General features: G+C 39.1%; 1 protein-coding gene across 1 annotated transcript in view; it reads right to left on the reverse strand.

The window, feature by feature from the left end:
• The window catches only part of numbl (NUMB like endocytic adaptor protein), a 189,002-nt gene that overhangs the window by 135,031 nt on the left and 35,645 nt on the right, over positions 1-18,326 (reverse strand). The gene's annotated exons all lie outside the window — the stretch shown is intronic.

The following is an 18,326-nucleotide window of genomic DNA, read 5'->3' on the forward strand; positions in this document are numbered from 1 at the left end:
ATGAAAGTGGTTGGTTTTTGGTATCTTATTTGTCCAGCTTCCATATTCGTTTTTATACACTTTACAAGAAATACATTGGCGGCAAACTCCGTAGCTTGCTAGCTTGTTTGCGCTGGCTTTCGGAGACTCTTATTTTGAAAGCGCAGGTGCGATGGAGCGGCACTTTTATTGTGAAGACAGGAACTGTGCAGTCAGTCTTTAGGCTTTTGACGGGATGTACGGTTGAAATAAAAAAATGATCTTTTTTCCTTCACACTTTTGATTGATTGATTGGAACTTTTATTAGTAGATTGCACAGTACAGTATATATTCCGTACAATTGACCACTAAATGGTAACACCCCAATAAGTTTTTCAACCGCCTGGCTCTGTTTGATTGGTCCAACGTCACCAGTGACTGCATCTGATTGGTGGAACGGAGTGAACGTCACCAGTGACTGTATTTGTTGAAACGCAGGCACTATGGAGGTCTGTCTGACAGACCAAAACAAACAAAGCGTGCATTAACAGATCGATAAAAATTAGTAGCGAGTAGCGAGCTGAATGTAGATAAAAGTAGCGGAGTAAAAGTAGCGTTTCTTCTCTATAAATATACTCAAGTAAAAGTAAAAGTATGTTGCATTAAAACTACTCTTAGAAGTACAATTTATCCCAAAAGTTACTCAAGTAGATGTAACGGAGTAAATGTAGCGCGTTACTACCCACCTCTGTCAGGCGCTAAGAGTGAGACCTCCCTGTTTGAAGCGAGAGACGACTAAACATGAGGTTTAACAATTCTAATTGGCAAAAATGTCTGTCACTCAAATGACGGCGGAGGAAAAAAACTAAACCTCAACCACTTGTGGTTATGTAATCGCAATAATTAAAACCTTAATGTTAATTCAATGTCAATTAATCATACAAATCATTTAACTGCAACTCTTAATCCTTTTTTTAGGGACCGCAATGTCCCTTTGGGACAGAGGACCCTATTGTATTTGTAAGGTTTTATTATTATTATTTCGCCGCCTCTTTGAGCTGTAATCTGACCCACTTAACATGCTTCAAAATTGACCATATTTGACACACACATCAGGACTGGCGAAAATTGCGATCTAATCAAAAAACCAAACCCCAAAACTCAACATTGCGCTCTAGCGCCCCCTAGGAAAAAACAGACAAAACTGCTTGTAATTTCCTGTAGGAATGTCATAGATACATGAAACAAAAACCTCTAAGTAGGTCTGACTTAGACCTAGATTTCATACGTTGACATCTTTCAGCAAAAATCAACAGGAAGTTGGCAATTCCCCCTTCTAAACAACAGTTTAGTAAAAACAGTCACTTTGCCTCTTTGAGCTGTAATTTGACCCCCTTAACATGCTTCAAATCTCACCAAACTGGAGACACACATCAGGACTGGCAAAAATTGCGATCTAATAAAAAAAAAACAACCCCAAAACTCAAAATTGCGCTCTAGCGCCCCCTAGGAAGAAAACACAGACACTACTGCTCCTAGGAAGAAAACTCAGACAAAACTGCCTGTAACTTCCAGTAGGTATGTCTTAGAGACATGAAACAAAAACCTCCATGTAGGTCTCACTTAGACCTACATTTCATAGATTGACAACCCCCAGCAAAAATCAACAGGAAGTTTGCAATTCCCCCTTCAAAACAAAAGTTTTGTAAAAACCAGTCACCTTTTTTCAAACATTATCTCCTCTGAGCGCGTTTGTCGTGTCGGCTTCAAACTAGCACAGGAGAGAAATTGAACCCTTCTGATTAAAAGTTGACCAAAGAGTTTTAATTACTGCTCCGGTTTGGATTTTATGTGCCGTCAAATTCGGTCCCGTCCATCGCTGCTTGCAGCTTTAATTTTGTATTGGATCTTGCTGGTTTATACAATGGGACAGCAAGTGACAAACATATATTTTATTGTGGGAGACAAAAACAAAAGTGTTGCATATCCTGCTTAGTTTTGGGGAATTTAAATGTACTTTTTACTTGGGCTAACTTGACAAAACCCACGCAGAGCATTCTACCCGTCCATTTGGGATGGAGCATCCCACACAGCTCACTCAAAGGACCAAACCACATCTAACTTAAAATCCTACACATATGCTCTGGAAGATTAGGACAGAAAACAGAGTTCATTTATTATTTTGTGTCAAGAGCTGACGCACTCTGGGATGTGCTCTATTTGCACTTGCACAGTTCATTATGTAATAATTCAGTTTCTAATAAAACAGAGTATTAGTGTTACGCAACAAAACAAAAACATCATGTATCAACTAAAAAACTGTGGGGTGAAGATGTGCCAATCAAATCAGTTTGAACATTAAACTGAACACGGCACGAAACGGTTTGGACATGGAATTTTGATCGTTTCTCTCCTTTGAAACAGAACAGCTGGGCAAAGCCTCGGTAAGTGAGTTTACGGGTAGGTGTATCCTCCAGAGGCATCATAAGCCTGTGTCTGAATTATGTATTATGGGAGTTGGCTGCCAGGATGTAGACATGGAAATGTATGTGCGAACGTCAGAGGGAAACAGTCTTGAAAGTGTGCGGTAAAGAAAAGGGGTCAAAGGGGCTGAGATTTTCCACTGGTTCTGAGGAATGCAGAGCAACAATGTGTTCCCTGTGTGGCACATAACAGGCAAAGCACGTACAGGGGTACCCAATTTTTTGTAGAATTCAGTTTTCTAAAAATATTTTCGGCAAAATGTTCATATATCGTCTTAGTTACGTTACGGCCAAAACATTGCGTGTAAAACAAACTACTGCTTGACCAGGTATTTTTCCACAAAATCCCACATGTTGATGACTCAGGCTAGGTTCACACTTCAGGTTGTGATGCCTAATTCTCATTTTTTGTTAAAATACTCAATCTTTTATGTAGTCATTTGTTACAAAAGAAAAAAAAACATCACCAAAATGAACGTTTTTGGCCGACACCAAAAAAGGCTGAAAAACTGAAAAAAGTATAATGCCAATAATAATGATCATTGCATATATGGATATGACTGTGTAAAAACCTCACTAAAATCAGGACATTGGAATACCACAAATGAATGTATATCCTTCAAAGAAGGATGGATATTAATTTGCCACCGACACAAACCCCACAGTGTGAGGCCGGAAGAGACCCATCCAACAAGGAAGGGAATATACTATATTTTATAATAATAATGGATAGGCCAAATATTGAAAGGTGCCAAGTCAATAGGGAAGCCTAGAGTGGGTTGTTCCACTGCAGCAAAATTAGACAGTCATTGGATAAATGCTCGTATTTGTTTGCCCTTCGGACGCTCAGCGTCTCTGGGAGTCTGTGGACAGTGGGCTGGCCTTGGCTGGGGTGGGCTGGACGCCTGATTTGATTTATCTGTGCGGGGATGAATCCCTTTTTCCATTCACAGCGAAATGAGGCAGTTCAAAGTTGACACCTCTTAGACAGCTTCTGAGACAAGATCGATTGCTTCAGTCTTTAACATACCGGAAGTGAGATTTGGGTTTTGAAGCAACAAAAATTTCTGCACTGAATTTTAAAACACTGTATTTTAACGAACATAATCTTTAGACAGACAAATTGTGCTCACAACTTTGTATTCAATGAAATTGTCAGTAGGGATGTCCGATAATGGCTTTTTGCCGATATCCGATATTGTCCAATTCTTTAATTACCGATACCGAGATCAACCGATACCAACAGATATATGCAGTCGTGGAATTAACACATTATTATGCCTAATTTGGACAACCAGGTATGGTGAAGACAAGGTACTTTTTAAAAAAAATTAATAGAATAAGATAAATAAATTAAAAACATCTTCTTGAATAAAAAAGAAAGTAAAACAATTTAAAAACAGTTACATAGAAACTAGTAATTAATGAAAATGAGTCAAATTAACTGTTAAAGGTTAGTACTATTAGTGGACCAGCAGCACGCACAATCATGTGTGCTTACGGACTGTATCCCTTGCAGACTGTATTGATATATATTGATATATAATGTAGCAACCAGAATATTAATAACAGAAAGAAACAACCCTTTTGTGTGAATGAGTGTAGATGGGGAGGGAGGTTTTTTGGGTTGGTGCACTAATTGTAAGTGTATCTTGTGTTTTTTATGTTGATTTAATAAAAAAAAATAAAAAAAACAACAACAAAAAACGATACCGATAATAAAAAAAACGATACCGATAATTTCCGATATTACATTTTAACGCATTTATCGGCCGATATCGGCAGGCCGATATTGTCAGACATCCCTAATCGTCAGCATTATTTGATGTAAAAAAATAATAATAATTTCACAAAATTTAAAGACAAAAAATTTCTCAGACAACCAAAAATAATAATATGCTACATGTTTTTGTCATCACTCGTATGTTTTTTTGTTTTAATGAGCACATATTTGTTTCTATCAAACTAAAAACAAATTATATATATACAGTGTATTTATATATATATATATATATATATATATATATATATATATATATATATATATATATATATATATATATATATATATATATATATATATATATATATATATATATATATAAGGCAAATCAGTTTACAGCTTGACTTGCCTATATTTTTTATACCAATTTTACCGTCGACATGGAATAAAGTGTTGCATTAACTATTTGCAACTTTTTTGCACGGATACAAAATGACCCAAGAAACTTGTAGCATACAGTAATAGATCAAGTATTTCCAGCGTGTCACTAAATGTACCACACTGCTATGCAAAGTCTTGCCAAACAATTTGTAACATTATTGTGTACGTCTGGACCCCGGGATACAGATATGGTAGGCAAGTGTATTTAGTGTCCAAAAAAAAGCTTTTGTAATAAAGACACAAATTAACCTCTATAGACTTTACCTATCCTTTTAGTGACCGTGCTTTTTCTTATTGAGTACGACTGCAAAGTAAGCCACCATGGGGCCAAAGAAAATTGCAAGTGCCAGCACTTTTAATAACAAATGGGAGAAACAGAATTGAATTCAAGAAAGATCTCATATTAGCAAGGTAAGAAGGCGTGGGTGTGGCTCTGCCCTCCCTTCCTTCCTTCCTCCCTCTCCACTCACTGCATTTTTTTGCCAACAAATCTTACATAAAAGGAAAAAGTGATGCTAATTAATCATTTATCCATTTCATTCATATTGGTGTTTTTGTTTTCGGCATGTAAAACTCTAATCATTCTCGACACACTGTGTTGTGCTCATGTTTCTGGGTATCTGGAACAGATTATTTGGAGTGGCATTCATTTTCATGGGCAAAATTGCTTGAGTTTTTCTACAACTCGGTCTTTGTCTGACCTTTTGGAACGAACACGACTGTTCCTCTATCCTCCGCGTGCACATCTTAGCCTAAGGCCATCTGGTGATCATCTCTCTCTGGGGGTCTCCTAGGCTCCTTGAAGCCGACCACACCCACACAACCTCCCACTGTTAACCTCACAAGTGAACACAGGGGGACGACGGGTGATGAGGAGAAGCGTGCCATCCTCTCCCTCTAAGAATGAGATGTGCGGAGGTGAGATATGAAGAGACAGGCAGCACTAATCACACCACAGTCTTCTAATGACATCCTTTCGCCTCCTCGCTGTGTCACAGTGGCATCTCCGCTATATTCCTCTGTGATTACATGCATGAGCACAGAGGCTGGGGAAGTCACACACGCTCTGTATTCATCTCCATGTTACCCTTTTCTATAACACACTTACAATAATGAGCAGACCTCTGACACTTCTGAAAATGTGTACTTAAATATTTAACACAGAAGAAATGACACTTTGACACAAATAAGCTTGTGTAAATTTACTGTCCCCTCAAAATAACTACCACTTCCATTCATGTTTTAACACCTGCCAAAAAAAAAGTGAGTACACCACTTACAAATTTAACTGGTTTGAACATTTCACTTAAGGGTGTTGTCACTTTTGTCGCCAGTGTTTTAGGCTAAGGGTGCCCCAGTCCGATATTCAAATCAGCAAAAATATCGGATTGTATGGGCTTGCATTAAAAACCTGTAATAAAGGAGTCCTGCAGCATGTTTACACAACAACTTAAAGACCGCATAAATCCATTCCAGACAGTTAATAATAGATATAATAGTGTTGAGTGTTTTAGTGTCCACATTACAAAATAATACAAGTATGTAGGATTTTAGCGCTGATATCAAATCGGCTCAATATCAGTATCGGCCAATACTCAAGGCGAATATTGCCCCTCCCTACACATTGCAGTGTTGGCGTTAACACACTTTTTGTGTCTTTTTACGCATTGAAATCAGAAAGGATGCGCGTTTCCGTAAGTCCGCGCAACAGTTAATTTGACTCATTTTCATTCATTACTAGTTTCTATGTAATTGTTTTTATATTGTTTTACTTTCTTTTTTATTCAAGAAAATGTTTTTAATTTATTTTATTTTTTTATTTTTTTAAAGTACCTTATCTTCACCATACCTGGTTGTCCAAATTAGGCATAATAATGTGTTAATTCCACGACTGTGTATATCTGTTGATATCGGTAATTAAAGAGTTGGACAATATCGGAATGTCGGCAAAAAGCCATTATCGGACATCCCTACTTTTTACGCATTGAAATCAGAAAGGATGCGCGTTTCCGTAAGTCCGTGCGTCCCTGGCACGTGGTTTTATTTTAATGTTTTTACCGACCCTGCCTTCTTCAGTTAAAAACTCCCGTTTGCTTTTTTTTAATTTTTTTTATCAATTATCGCTTTCCGCCGGTGTTTTGTTTTGTTTATATTTCCCAAGTCAAACGTTTATTGCGTTTTTGTTGGTCGTAAATTTTGATTCGCCGAAAGTTTTATCAATCACAAGTCCTGCCTCAGTTTGCACTCGGACAACTTTATCGCGAGGGGCTGTCAAAAGAAAGACTTTATGGTAAACACTAAGGTGAGTGTAAAGTCAAACTTTTTAACTTCATCCTGTGCCATGACTCCAGTAAATGAGTTGTTTTAGTCTTTGTGAGTCCATGGAAACTTCACTTTTATTATTTAATAACAGGGTGATTTATAAGAAAATGTACCACAAACATATTCTTAGCCTCTTCCTGCTCCATCACTGGCAAGAATATAAGAGCAAATTTGCCCTGAAACCGTCATCCTCCCCCATGATGCACAGCGTTAATGCAGTGGTCTTGTAAAGCACACATTACATTTACCGTATTTTCCGCACTATAAGGCGCACCTAAAAACCACAAATTTTCTCAAAAGCTGACAGTGCGCCTTATATCCCGGTGCGCTTTATATATGGATAAATATTAAGATTCATTTTCATAAAGTTTAGGTCTCGCAACTACGGTAAACAGCCGCCATCTTTTTTCCCCGTAGAAGAAGCGCGCGGTGCATGCTGGGATATGTGACGTTTCATTTCCATTTGTGTGTTTATGTAAAGACCCCAAAATGGCTCCTATTAAGTGTGTTGTCTGTCTAATTATAAATAATGCAGACGAGGCGTGTTAACTGAGTTCTCAACGTTTACTCACAGCGTGCTCATAACCACATTCTAACTGCCAGCATACAACAACGCTTCTCAGGGCTACCGCGCATGCTCGTCACTATCGTTGCATGCTGGGTAGTGTAGTTGTTATATTTGCTAGCTCATAACAGCACATTGAGAGACACGCTTACACGCTTAATTCAATACTCGCCGTCATTCCGGGTGGATTGACAAAAGACCTCCAGCCGCTAGATATTGGTGTCAACAGGGCATTCGAAGCTAGACTGCTAACTGCGTGGGAAGAGTGGATGACAGAAGGCGAACACACCTTCACTAAGACGAGGAGGCAGCGCCAGACGACGCCAACATCTGCCAGTGGATCGTAAATTTGCCCAACTTTTCACTTCGGACACCGAAGACGAAGGATTTATGAATGAAGAATAACTTCAGAAGGTGAGCGCTATGTTTATTTTGTGTGTTGTGACATTAACGTTCGAGCAACATTATGTTGCTATTGCTCTGCACTATTTTGAATTTTACTATGTTTGTGATTGCACATTTGCGTACATTTTGGGAGTGAACAGAGTTGTTAGAACGCTGGTTTTTAATATATTATTAAAGTTTGACTGACCTATCTGACTGTTTTTTTGACATTCCCTTTAGCGCAGCGTAGGCGCGGCTTATAGTCCGGGGCGGCTTATTGGTGGACAAAGTTATGAAATATGCCATTCATTGAAGGTGCGGCTAATAATCCGGTGCGCCTTATAGTGCGGAAAATACGGTATGTTTAATTATTTTATATTTGCTCTTTTGAACTGACTTTGTTTTATTTTAAAATATGCCTCATTTAAATTGGTTTTATTTTTATTTTCCATTAAACTTCTTGATTTTATATTTGACCTGTAGCTCTTTGAGAGCTCCTGATAAAAAGGGAAATAATAATTAAATGTATTTTTTTTAATGATTTTTCATTTTAATTAAATTAAAAAAAATTATTAAACCCATTAAATTCGCACAAATAAAAAAGTGGAGAAATTTTTTTTTAATGGCGGTTGAAGGGGAGCCCAACATTATTTGTTTGCATAGGGCCCCAATTTTGCCAGGGACTCCAGTATCGATATCCTATTGTAAGTGAACAAATTGAATAAGTACACTGTTTATTTTGAGGGGGCAATAAAATACAAGCCGTAAGCTACTTTTTATTGTATCAAAATATAATTTCCTCAGTGTTGTCCCATGAAAAGATACAATAAATAACTTCAAGAAAAGGGAAGGGTGTACTCCCTTTTTTGAGGTACCGTATATTTGAACTCAATCATTCTAGGCACCAGATTCCACCATGCTAACTAACTGAGGTCATTTCAATACAGTCGCAGCTGGGAACAAGATATCGAGTAGTGCAGAATGATGGAAAGTACTTTCAGCCTTGAAACATTATATAAAAATCAATGTTACTGGATTGTTTTGTTTTTTGTTTTGTTTTGGGTTTTTTTGCCCTGCGATGAGGTGGCGACTTGTCCAGGGTGTACCCCGCCTTCCGCCCGATTGTAGCTGAGATAGGCTCCAGCGCCCCCCGCGACCCCAAAGGGAATAAGCGGTAGAAAATGGATGGATGGATGGATTGTTTTTTGTCCAGAAATTGTCTGTGAGAAGTCAGTGCAAGTAAAACGACATCTTCACATCACATGATTTCACCAATGAGCTCATCTAATAATTAGTCCATGCAATTTAGCTGTCTTTGTAAGTCACTATAAGTGCATCTTTTTCTGTCAAAAATATCAAAAAACCCATCATAGACTTAGGATACTGAGGTTGAGACTGGTTGCCGGAGAGATTCCGTTTTTTGGGAGGGGGGGCACAGTCACTTTCTCTTTCTGACACAATGCCTCGCGATACGAGTGGCGCATCCTACAAGTTTGAGATTCGAGCTGTCGCTTATGCTTTAGGTTGTGAGTAAACATTTGGGTTACAAGCCTCCCCGCCACTAGCTGGCGTAGCCAATGCCACAGTAATCCCCCTAAGAACGAAGGTCCCATCCGGTGTCTTACTCACTTGCCGTAACAGATCGCCGTAACTTTGTTTTTCCGACCAGGGGTCGGAAGAAAGTGAAGTGAAGTGAATTACATTTATATAGCGCTTTTTCTCAAGTGACTCAAAGCGCTTTACATAGTGAAACCCAATATCTAAGTTACATTTAAACCAGTGTGGGTGGCACTGGGAGCAGTTGGGTAAAGTGTCTTGCCCAAGGACACAACGGCAGTGACTAGGATGGCGGAGGCGGGGATCGAACCTGCAACCCTCAAGTTGCTGGCACGGCCACTCTACCAACCGAGCTATACCGTCCCAAAGTGCGTGTGAAGGAGTGTGCTGGGACTATAAAAATGTAATTCAATTAAATAAAGAAATGTATCATCAAAAAGATGACCAACTTGGCGAAGCAGTTGGAGTGTGTCACTGCTAGTCTGCACCATACTGAAAAAGAGAGTCGATAACGCCAGCCAAGGACATCAAAATAATATGTAAACGGCGGACCTTTATCCATGAAAATATGGAAAAGCTGCTGATGGTGTGCTTGACAAAGAAGCCGCTCCAAAGGGATACCGTGGAAGTCCGCTTTCTGTACGTTATTATTACATGACTTTATAAAACTATTGTATGTGTTTGTAGTATATTCTATTGTATTGTTTTTATACAATAATTCTAAACCAAATGTTCATTTTTCCTTTTTAAAAAAGGCAAGTTAAAATGGTGGTGTTTTGGGGGGGCAAGCACAAATTTAATTGATTTTAGTTCATTTAAATAGGCAGGGCTGTTTTGCAATGCACGTTTTTCAAGGTACGAGCTCTGTCACGGAACCAATTTAATTAGTATCCTGAGGTATCACTATATATATATATATATACACTATATAATCATAGGTTGTGATTGGAGGTGTTCCGATGTTCAGGTTTTTATATTACCGATTCCGATACCAATCACATGTATTAACTGTATATGTGTCCATTTATTTATGGTGAGTTATTGACAGTTCAACAATATCAACACAATATTTAAAGTAGTTCCTTATTTTCTTTCTTTATTCAAAAGTGTTTAAGCAAACCAAAGTCAATAGTAAACAATAACTAAACAAAAACCTATTTATTTACTACTCACTTAAATATTAGTTTTTTGCTGTCAAAGTCCTCCTGTGTCGAGAAAACGATTCCCTGTGTTTGTAAACATCAACAATAACCACAATAAAATAATGTTGAGAAAATAAAAAATCTCAATTAATCACTCGAGTGTCGATCATATATCGATACTACTCTTGGTATCGACACCACCAATTTATGGATTGATCTGCCATCCGCTCACGTGTCGCGTAGTGACTTTGACAATGCTGACACACCAACAGCTGTTGCTCCACTATCCTCTCTCTAGAATCCTATTCATCCACTTGTTAAAGGCCTACTGAAATGCGATTTTATTATTTAAGCCGGGATAGCAGGTCCATTCTATGTGTCATACTTGATCATTTCGCGATATTGCCATATTTTTGCTGAAAGGATTTAGTAGAGAACATCGACGATAAAGTTCGCAACTTTTGGTCGCTGATAAAAAAGCCTTGCCTGTACCGGAAGTAGCAGACCAGTAGCGTGACGTCACAGGTTGTGGAGCTCCTCACATCCAAACATTGTTTACAATCATGGCCACCAGCAGCGAGGGCGATTCGGACCGAGAAAGCGACGATTTCCCCATTAATTTGAGCAAGGATGAAAGATTTGTGGATGAGGAAAGTGAGAGTGAAGGACTAGAGGGCAGTGGGAGCGATTCAGATAGAGAAGATGCTGTGAGAGGCGGGCGGGACCTGATATTCAGCTGGGAATGACTAAAACAGTAAATAAACACAAGACATATATATACTCTATTAGCCACAACACAACCAGGCTTATATTTAATATGCCACATAACAAACACCTCCCCCCTCCCGTCCATATAACCCGCCAATACAACTCAAACACCTGCACAACACACTCAATCCCACAGCCCAAAGTACCGTTCGCTTCCCCAAAGTTCATACAGCACATATATTTCCCCAAAGTCCCCAAAGTTACGTACGTGACATGCACATAGCGGCACGCACGTACGGGCAAGCGATCAAATGTTTGGATGCCGCAGCTGCATGCGTACTCACGGTACCGCGTCTGCGCATCCAACTCAAAGTCCTCCTGGTAAGAGTCTCTGTTGTCCCAGTTCTCTACAGGCCAATGGTAAAGCTTGACTGTCATCTTCCGGGAATGTAAACAATGAAACACCGGCTGTGTTTGTGTTGCTGCATTCGGCCGCAATACACCGCTTCCCACCTACAGCTTTCTGCTTTGCTGTCTCCATTGTTCATTGAACAAATTGCAAAAGATTCACCAACACAGATGTCCAGAATACTGTGGAATTTTGCGATGAAAACAGACGACTTAATAGCTGGCCACCATGCTGTCCCAAAATGTCCTCTACAATCCGTGACGTCACGCGCTGACGTCATCATACCAAAACGCTTTCAGCAGGATATTTCGCGCGAAATTTAAAATTGCACTTTAGTAAGCTAACCCGGCCGTATTGGCATGTGTTGCATAGTTATGATTTCATCATTGATATATAAACTATCAGACTGCGTGGTCGGTAGTAGTGGGTTTCAGTAGGCCTTTAATTTCCTGTTAATAACTGCTTACTTTTTGCTGCAACATGGTTGATTAAAGCTAGCTGAGCGGTGTGTAACATGTTAAGCCTCGTCCTCCAGTGATAATTTGACTTGATAATGATACTTAAAATACTAAGAAATGCAATTTATTTTCCGTAATGGACGTGATTACTATTAGCTTACGGTAACGGCTCCACACTGTGTATGGAGACACATAATTGGTATGTGATCAGCATTAAAAGGAATTAATGAGCAACAGCGATCACAAACGTTTTTTTACAAAAATCGTCCAATACTGATCAGGGGCCGATCCATCGGCACATCCCTAGTTGCATGAGCACATCAGGTAGCATTTGAGGCGGACTATCAAAGGGTTCATTTATCAGTGAGGCAACCCTTTTATATATTGTGTATTCATGTGTTCTATGATCATACTTGCCAACCCTCCCGATTTTCCCGGGAGACTCCCGAATTTCAGTGCCCCTCCCGAAAATCTCCCGGGGCAACCATTCTCCCGAATTTCTCCAGATTTCCACCCGGACAACAATATTGGGGGCGTGCCTTAAAGGCACTGCCTTTAGCGTTCTCTCTCACCTGAAAATGAGACTATTATATATGTCTCCGTTATCCATAGGTTTATCTATAACCCATAAAGCAGGCAGGCACGAAGCTATTTCTCAGCAAGTGTTTATTCCAGCCGGCACGTTAATACACTGACACACAACATCCGGATTCCCATCATGCATTGCTTCAAAACTACGGCAAGTAGTAATGTCCAAAAACATAACAGACGAAGCAGAAGAACGAAGAAGAGACATGGCGACTACGAGTAAGAAGAAGTACGCTTGCAAGTTCCAAAATGATTGGAAAAAATAATTTCAGTTCATCCAGGACAGCTCATAGGGGAAGCTATGAGGGGGTATACTGCCTGCACATTTTGTAGATCAGACTTTTATGTGTGTGTATATGTGTAAATAAATTAACACTGAAATTCAAGTATTTCTTTTATATATATATATATATATATATTTTTTTTTTTATTTTTTTTTTTTTTTTATTATATATATATATATAATAAAATTAAATAAATATAAATATATAGCTAGAATTCACTGAAAGTCAAGTATTTATTTTATTTATATATATATATATATATATATATATATATATATATATATATATATATATATATATATATATATATATATATATAACAAATACTTGAATTTCAGTGAATTCTAGCTATAAATATACTCCTCCCCCCTTAACCCCGCCCCCGCCCACCTCACCCCCAATCTCCCGAATTCGGAGGTCTCAAGGTTGGCAAGTATGTCTATGATATGTACGGCATACTTCATCACAAGCACACAAATGAATTGTATGGCTGAATGTGTAGCATTCAGGTAAGAAAACTATTAACTATGGCGTCACATTAGTGCCAAAAATCCGAGCGCATAAAAACTGTTATCACGCGCTGATTCTCCACTTCGTGCGCGCGCGTGGCGCCTTTTTGCACGCGCACCGTCTCGGTCTGTGCGCTGTCATGTTTCGTTTTGGCACTTTGGGGGCGGGTATGCTTAGACGGCCCCTTCTTTCTGATTGGTCAGGCGAAAAATGCTCAGAGCCAATCAGAAGTATAGCAGGGCGTGTCATCGTCAATATGTATCAAGATTTACGGAGGAAGAAGTGGATAAAAAAATGTTGCGCGCTTATGAAGGTTATTTCATACCACATAAACACAATACAGGGTAATACAAAATGTGACCCAAATAAATAATAAGACAACAAACACCATAATCACATCTTTCAGCCAGAACTGGTCCACCAGCAATAACATTATTTTATATTTTCACTTCTTCTTGAACATTTGTTTTCTAATTTATGGAATTTCTTTTGATTCAGCCATAAAATTAATGAAATAATCATTGAATTTTGTTTTTAAAATGTTAAAAATAGCTTTTAATAATGTATTCTGAAACAGTTTAGAGAACTGACTAACACTGACCCTACACAACTATGTTGCACAATTAAGTCTTTTTTTTTTAACGCGAAAGAGGTAAATTCAACAGGTACAGCATCCTATGTCATATCTACATGTAATAAGATTTGTAACAAGGCAAACCGTTTGTTAATTGGTCGAAAATCGAGCAAGTTATGGTAATTTAATTAGTACATGTACCATTGACATCAATGTAATGATTGAGGCTAGCTGTCCGAGGTAAGATGGCTACAACGTTGCTATGCTGGAGAATCACTGGTCATATGAAAAATGCTCAGAGCCAATCAGAAAGGAGGGGCCGTCTAAGCATACCCGCCCCCAAAGTGCCAAAAAGAAACAGACAGCGCGAGGAGAGATGCCAGGAGTACACAGAGAGCGCACAGACCGAGACGGCGCGCGCGCAGAAAGGCACCGCGCGCGCGCAAAAAGGCACCACGCGCGCGCAAAAGGGTGTCGCGCGCGCACGAAGTGGAGAATCAGCGCGCGATAACAGTTTGTATGCGCTTGGATTTTTGGCACTAATGTGACGCCATAATTAACCTGCATCCAGTACGCTTGAACGGCACACATCATTTCGGTTTTGTGAAGATTGGGTCTGGTAGTTTTAATTTCTGTTGATAGACGTACATTCTGAATCGAAATGATGCAGTCTGTAGTGTGCGCTTGTACTGTTTGTACTAAAGTATTGAGAAACCTGGCTGATTTTACACCTGAGGGAAGTAAAGATGGAGGAAAATGTAAAGTTTGTCAATACTTTTCCGCTGTAAAAGCGTCCCTCTTCAGGAATTAAAGTGGGCATGTGGGAAATTTCTGAGAAAAAGACCTTTTCCAAATGGTTCCCACCAGATTGGAAGCAAAAGAATGTCTGGATGTAAAAATCAAGATTCAAGGCTCACCGAGGAGTCGAGTTTAAGACCCGATTGGTTAATTCCTCAATGAATGGATGACTTTAGTCTTACAAAGTGTTAGCTTCAATTCCCAATATTACGAAGGCAGCTGCGGAAAACATGGTTGGAGTGGCTGGCTAATTTACAACTTTCTGAGTGGCTGCCTCAGCACGGACCTCTGAATCACTTTACGAGGATTGCCTGCTGGACAGACAACTCATCTTCCAGTGGAGACAAACAAAGAGAGGTTTGTTCCACTGGGAGCCTGCAGACAGTAAAGGCTACTTCCTTTTACTGAGAAAAAAAGAAACAGAAGACGAGAAGAAGAAAGGCAAGACAGAACGCAAGGAGCTAAAAAGTGACAAGTTTTAGAAACCATTTGATGCATTTTGCCGTGTCTCTATATATGACTTTTAAGGTGCTATCACACCAACTGATATTTACAGGTAATATCAGTGTTTCCTATACACTCATTTATTTGTGGCGGGTCGCCAGGGATAGACTAGGCAATACCAGTAACACTGCACAAAGGAACAGAAGATCACTAACCCAAACACACTCCTCGCTCTAACAAAAGAAGGTAAACACATATGAAACGCATCTACTACACCCCACGTTAGGGCTGAGTATCGTTTAAAAATGTTCAATACCAGTACCAATACCAGCACCCTTAAAACGATACCGATACCAAATGAGTACTTCATTCGATATTAATCATTTGAAAAGAATGCAATGTAAATAACTGTACAAACATGTACAACAACGTATTATTTCGGCTGTGTAATTAGCGAGCAAGTTAAGCTAGCGTTAGCTCACATGCCTACGACATGCCCAAAACGATTTACTTGACAATACATGTTTTAACGCACAAGGGATGAGTACTGTTAACATAGTAACCATTTATATATTAACTGTTATCGACGGTTGAGCAGTGTCCTGTTGAGATGACGACGACGATGCTGGTGTTGTAGAAACCGGATTTTTAAACACAGTACAGTTCTCGACCCTTAAGCACAGTCAGCGCGCTAAAAAAGTGGGTTCCGTTGTAGATCCACTGCATGACCTGAAAAGCCCAGAAAAAATGGTGCGTAATGAGCTGCAGAATTTTTCGAAATATAGCAAAACGCCACAGGAGCATGATAACATGAATGTGCAGTAAATGAGTGGCTCCATGGTGAAAGCCGCATAGTCCACGCGAAAACGTCATTTAAATAGGACGGTCTGCACTAAATATCAATTGTACACGCAGTCTTAGTAGATGACACGCAACACGCCCACTAATAATACAGGCTATTTTATCGTCTCCACACACTGTTTAGCGTGTGGTATTTGGATTTTAGTAGATCAGGCCCTTTGTATGCAATTAAAAAGGAAAAAGGAAATAATTTCAATATCAATTGATATTGATAGCCATCCTGTGTTTCTGTCGGATTCTAGTTGTGATAAAAATATATATATAATTTAGGGCTGCAACTAACGATTAATTTGATAATCGATTAATCTGTCGATTATTACTTCGATTAATCGATTAATAATCGGCTAAAAGAGACAAACTACATTTCTAGCCTTTCCAGTATTTTATTGGGGAAAAACAGCATACTGGCACCATACTTATTTTGATTATTGTTTCTCAGCTGTTTGTACATGTTGCAGTTTATAAATAAAGGTTTATTTAAAAAAAAAAAATTGCCTTTGCGCTGCGCATAGCATAGATCTAACGAATCTATGACTAAATTAATCGCCAACTATTTTTATAATCGATTTTAATCGATTAGTTGTTGCAGCCCTAATATAATTTAATGATCCTAAAAATGTTAAGTATGAACATTGGGATTAGGGTTGCAGCTATCGTTTATTTTAGTAATGGGGACGGCGTGGCGCGGTTGGGAGAGTGGCCGTGCCAGCAATCTGAGGGTTCCTGGTTCGATACCCAGCTTCTACCAACCTCGTCACGTCCGGTGTGTCCTTGAGCAAGACACTTCGCCCTTGCTCCTGATGGGTCGTAGCTAGGGCCTTGCATGGCAGCTCCCGCCATCAGTGTGTGAATGGGTGAATGTGGAAATAGTGTCAAAGCGCTTTGAGTACCTTGCAGGTAGAAAAGCGCTATACAAGTATAACCCATTTACCATTTAATAGAGTAATCTATGGATTAGTTGTTCGAATAATCGAGTAATCAGACAAAACACACGTTATAGCCTCAAAGCGCATTTTCCGGAAAATTGTTCAAATAAAACAGCATTTTTGTGTGCGCATTAATTCAAAAATAAAAACTATTCACTGTTCGTGAAGGGAACCCATGCAGCCAGGGGAAGAACTTGCAAACTCCCCATGGAAAGACCTCGAGCCCAGGGAAGTTCTGAGCACTTCATGCGATTTAAAATGGATCCTTTTTTTTTTTTTTAGTTACACTCAATTAGTCAAAGCAACAGAAAATAAACTGAAGCTTTTTTTTAAATTAATTGTAATCGATTATTCGTTGCAGCGCTAATTGGTATTAACTAGTTTGTTTTGGATCGATACCCAAACTACGCCCAAAACTATTGTAAAGTATCCAAACAACAGAAGAATAAGTGCTTATTACATTTTAGCAGAAGTGTAGATAGAAACATGTAACCAGTTATGAACAGTGAATTAGCAAGTACTGTAGATTAATAATAGTTTTGAGAAAATAATACAACTGGAAATGACACAATACTTTACCGCATATGTCAGCAGCTAAACTAGGAGCCGTTGTGAAATGGTTCTATTATCATTCGTAGGCCAAACAATACATTGTGATATATATATCGTTATCACAAGAGGGCGTAATGTATATCCATCCATCCATTTTCTACCGCTTGTCCCTTTTGGGGTTGCGGGGGGTGCCGGGGCCTATCTCAGCTGCACTCGGGCGGAATGCGGGGTACACCCATGATATAGATTTTAGGCCATATCGCCCATCCTTATGCTTTATCTGATTATGATACTAACAGCTGGTTTTACATGCTAAGAGTTTCTTTGTCATGTGACCTAGCCTTTCCATAAAGTGTATGAGTTAAAGAAGAAGTATCATTAGGATTAAATGTGTGTATGTAATGTATGTTTTGAAAGTATCACTGAGCAGTAGTACTAAAGGTCAGGAAATGCTGCAATACAAATGATGGAAAGGGGCAGGGAAGCAGTGCAGCGTGGGAAACAATAAAAGGAGCACGAAGAGAATAAAAAGGAGATGATGATGAAAAAGATGCCGACCCACTGATGGAGAGAGAGAGCAGAGAGAACAGTCAAATGCTCCTCATCAGCAGCCTTGCTGTCAGAGCTCCTCACCATAGC

The sequence above is a fragment of the Nerophis lumbriciformis genome, linkage group LG30 (assembly GCF_033978685.3).
Source record: "Nerophis lumbriciformis linkage group LG30, RoL_Nlum_v2.1, whole genome shotgun sequence".
Taxonomy (NCBI): domain Eukaryota; kingdom Metazoa; phylum Chordata; class Actinopteri; order Syngnathiformes; family Syngnathidae; genus Nerophis; species Nerophis lumbriciformis.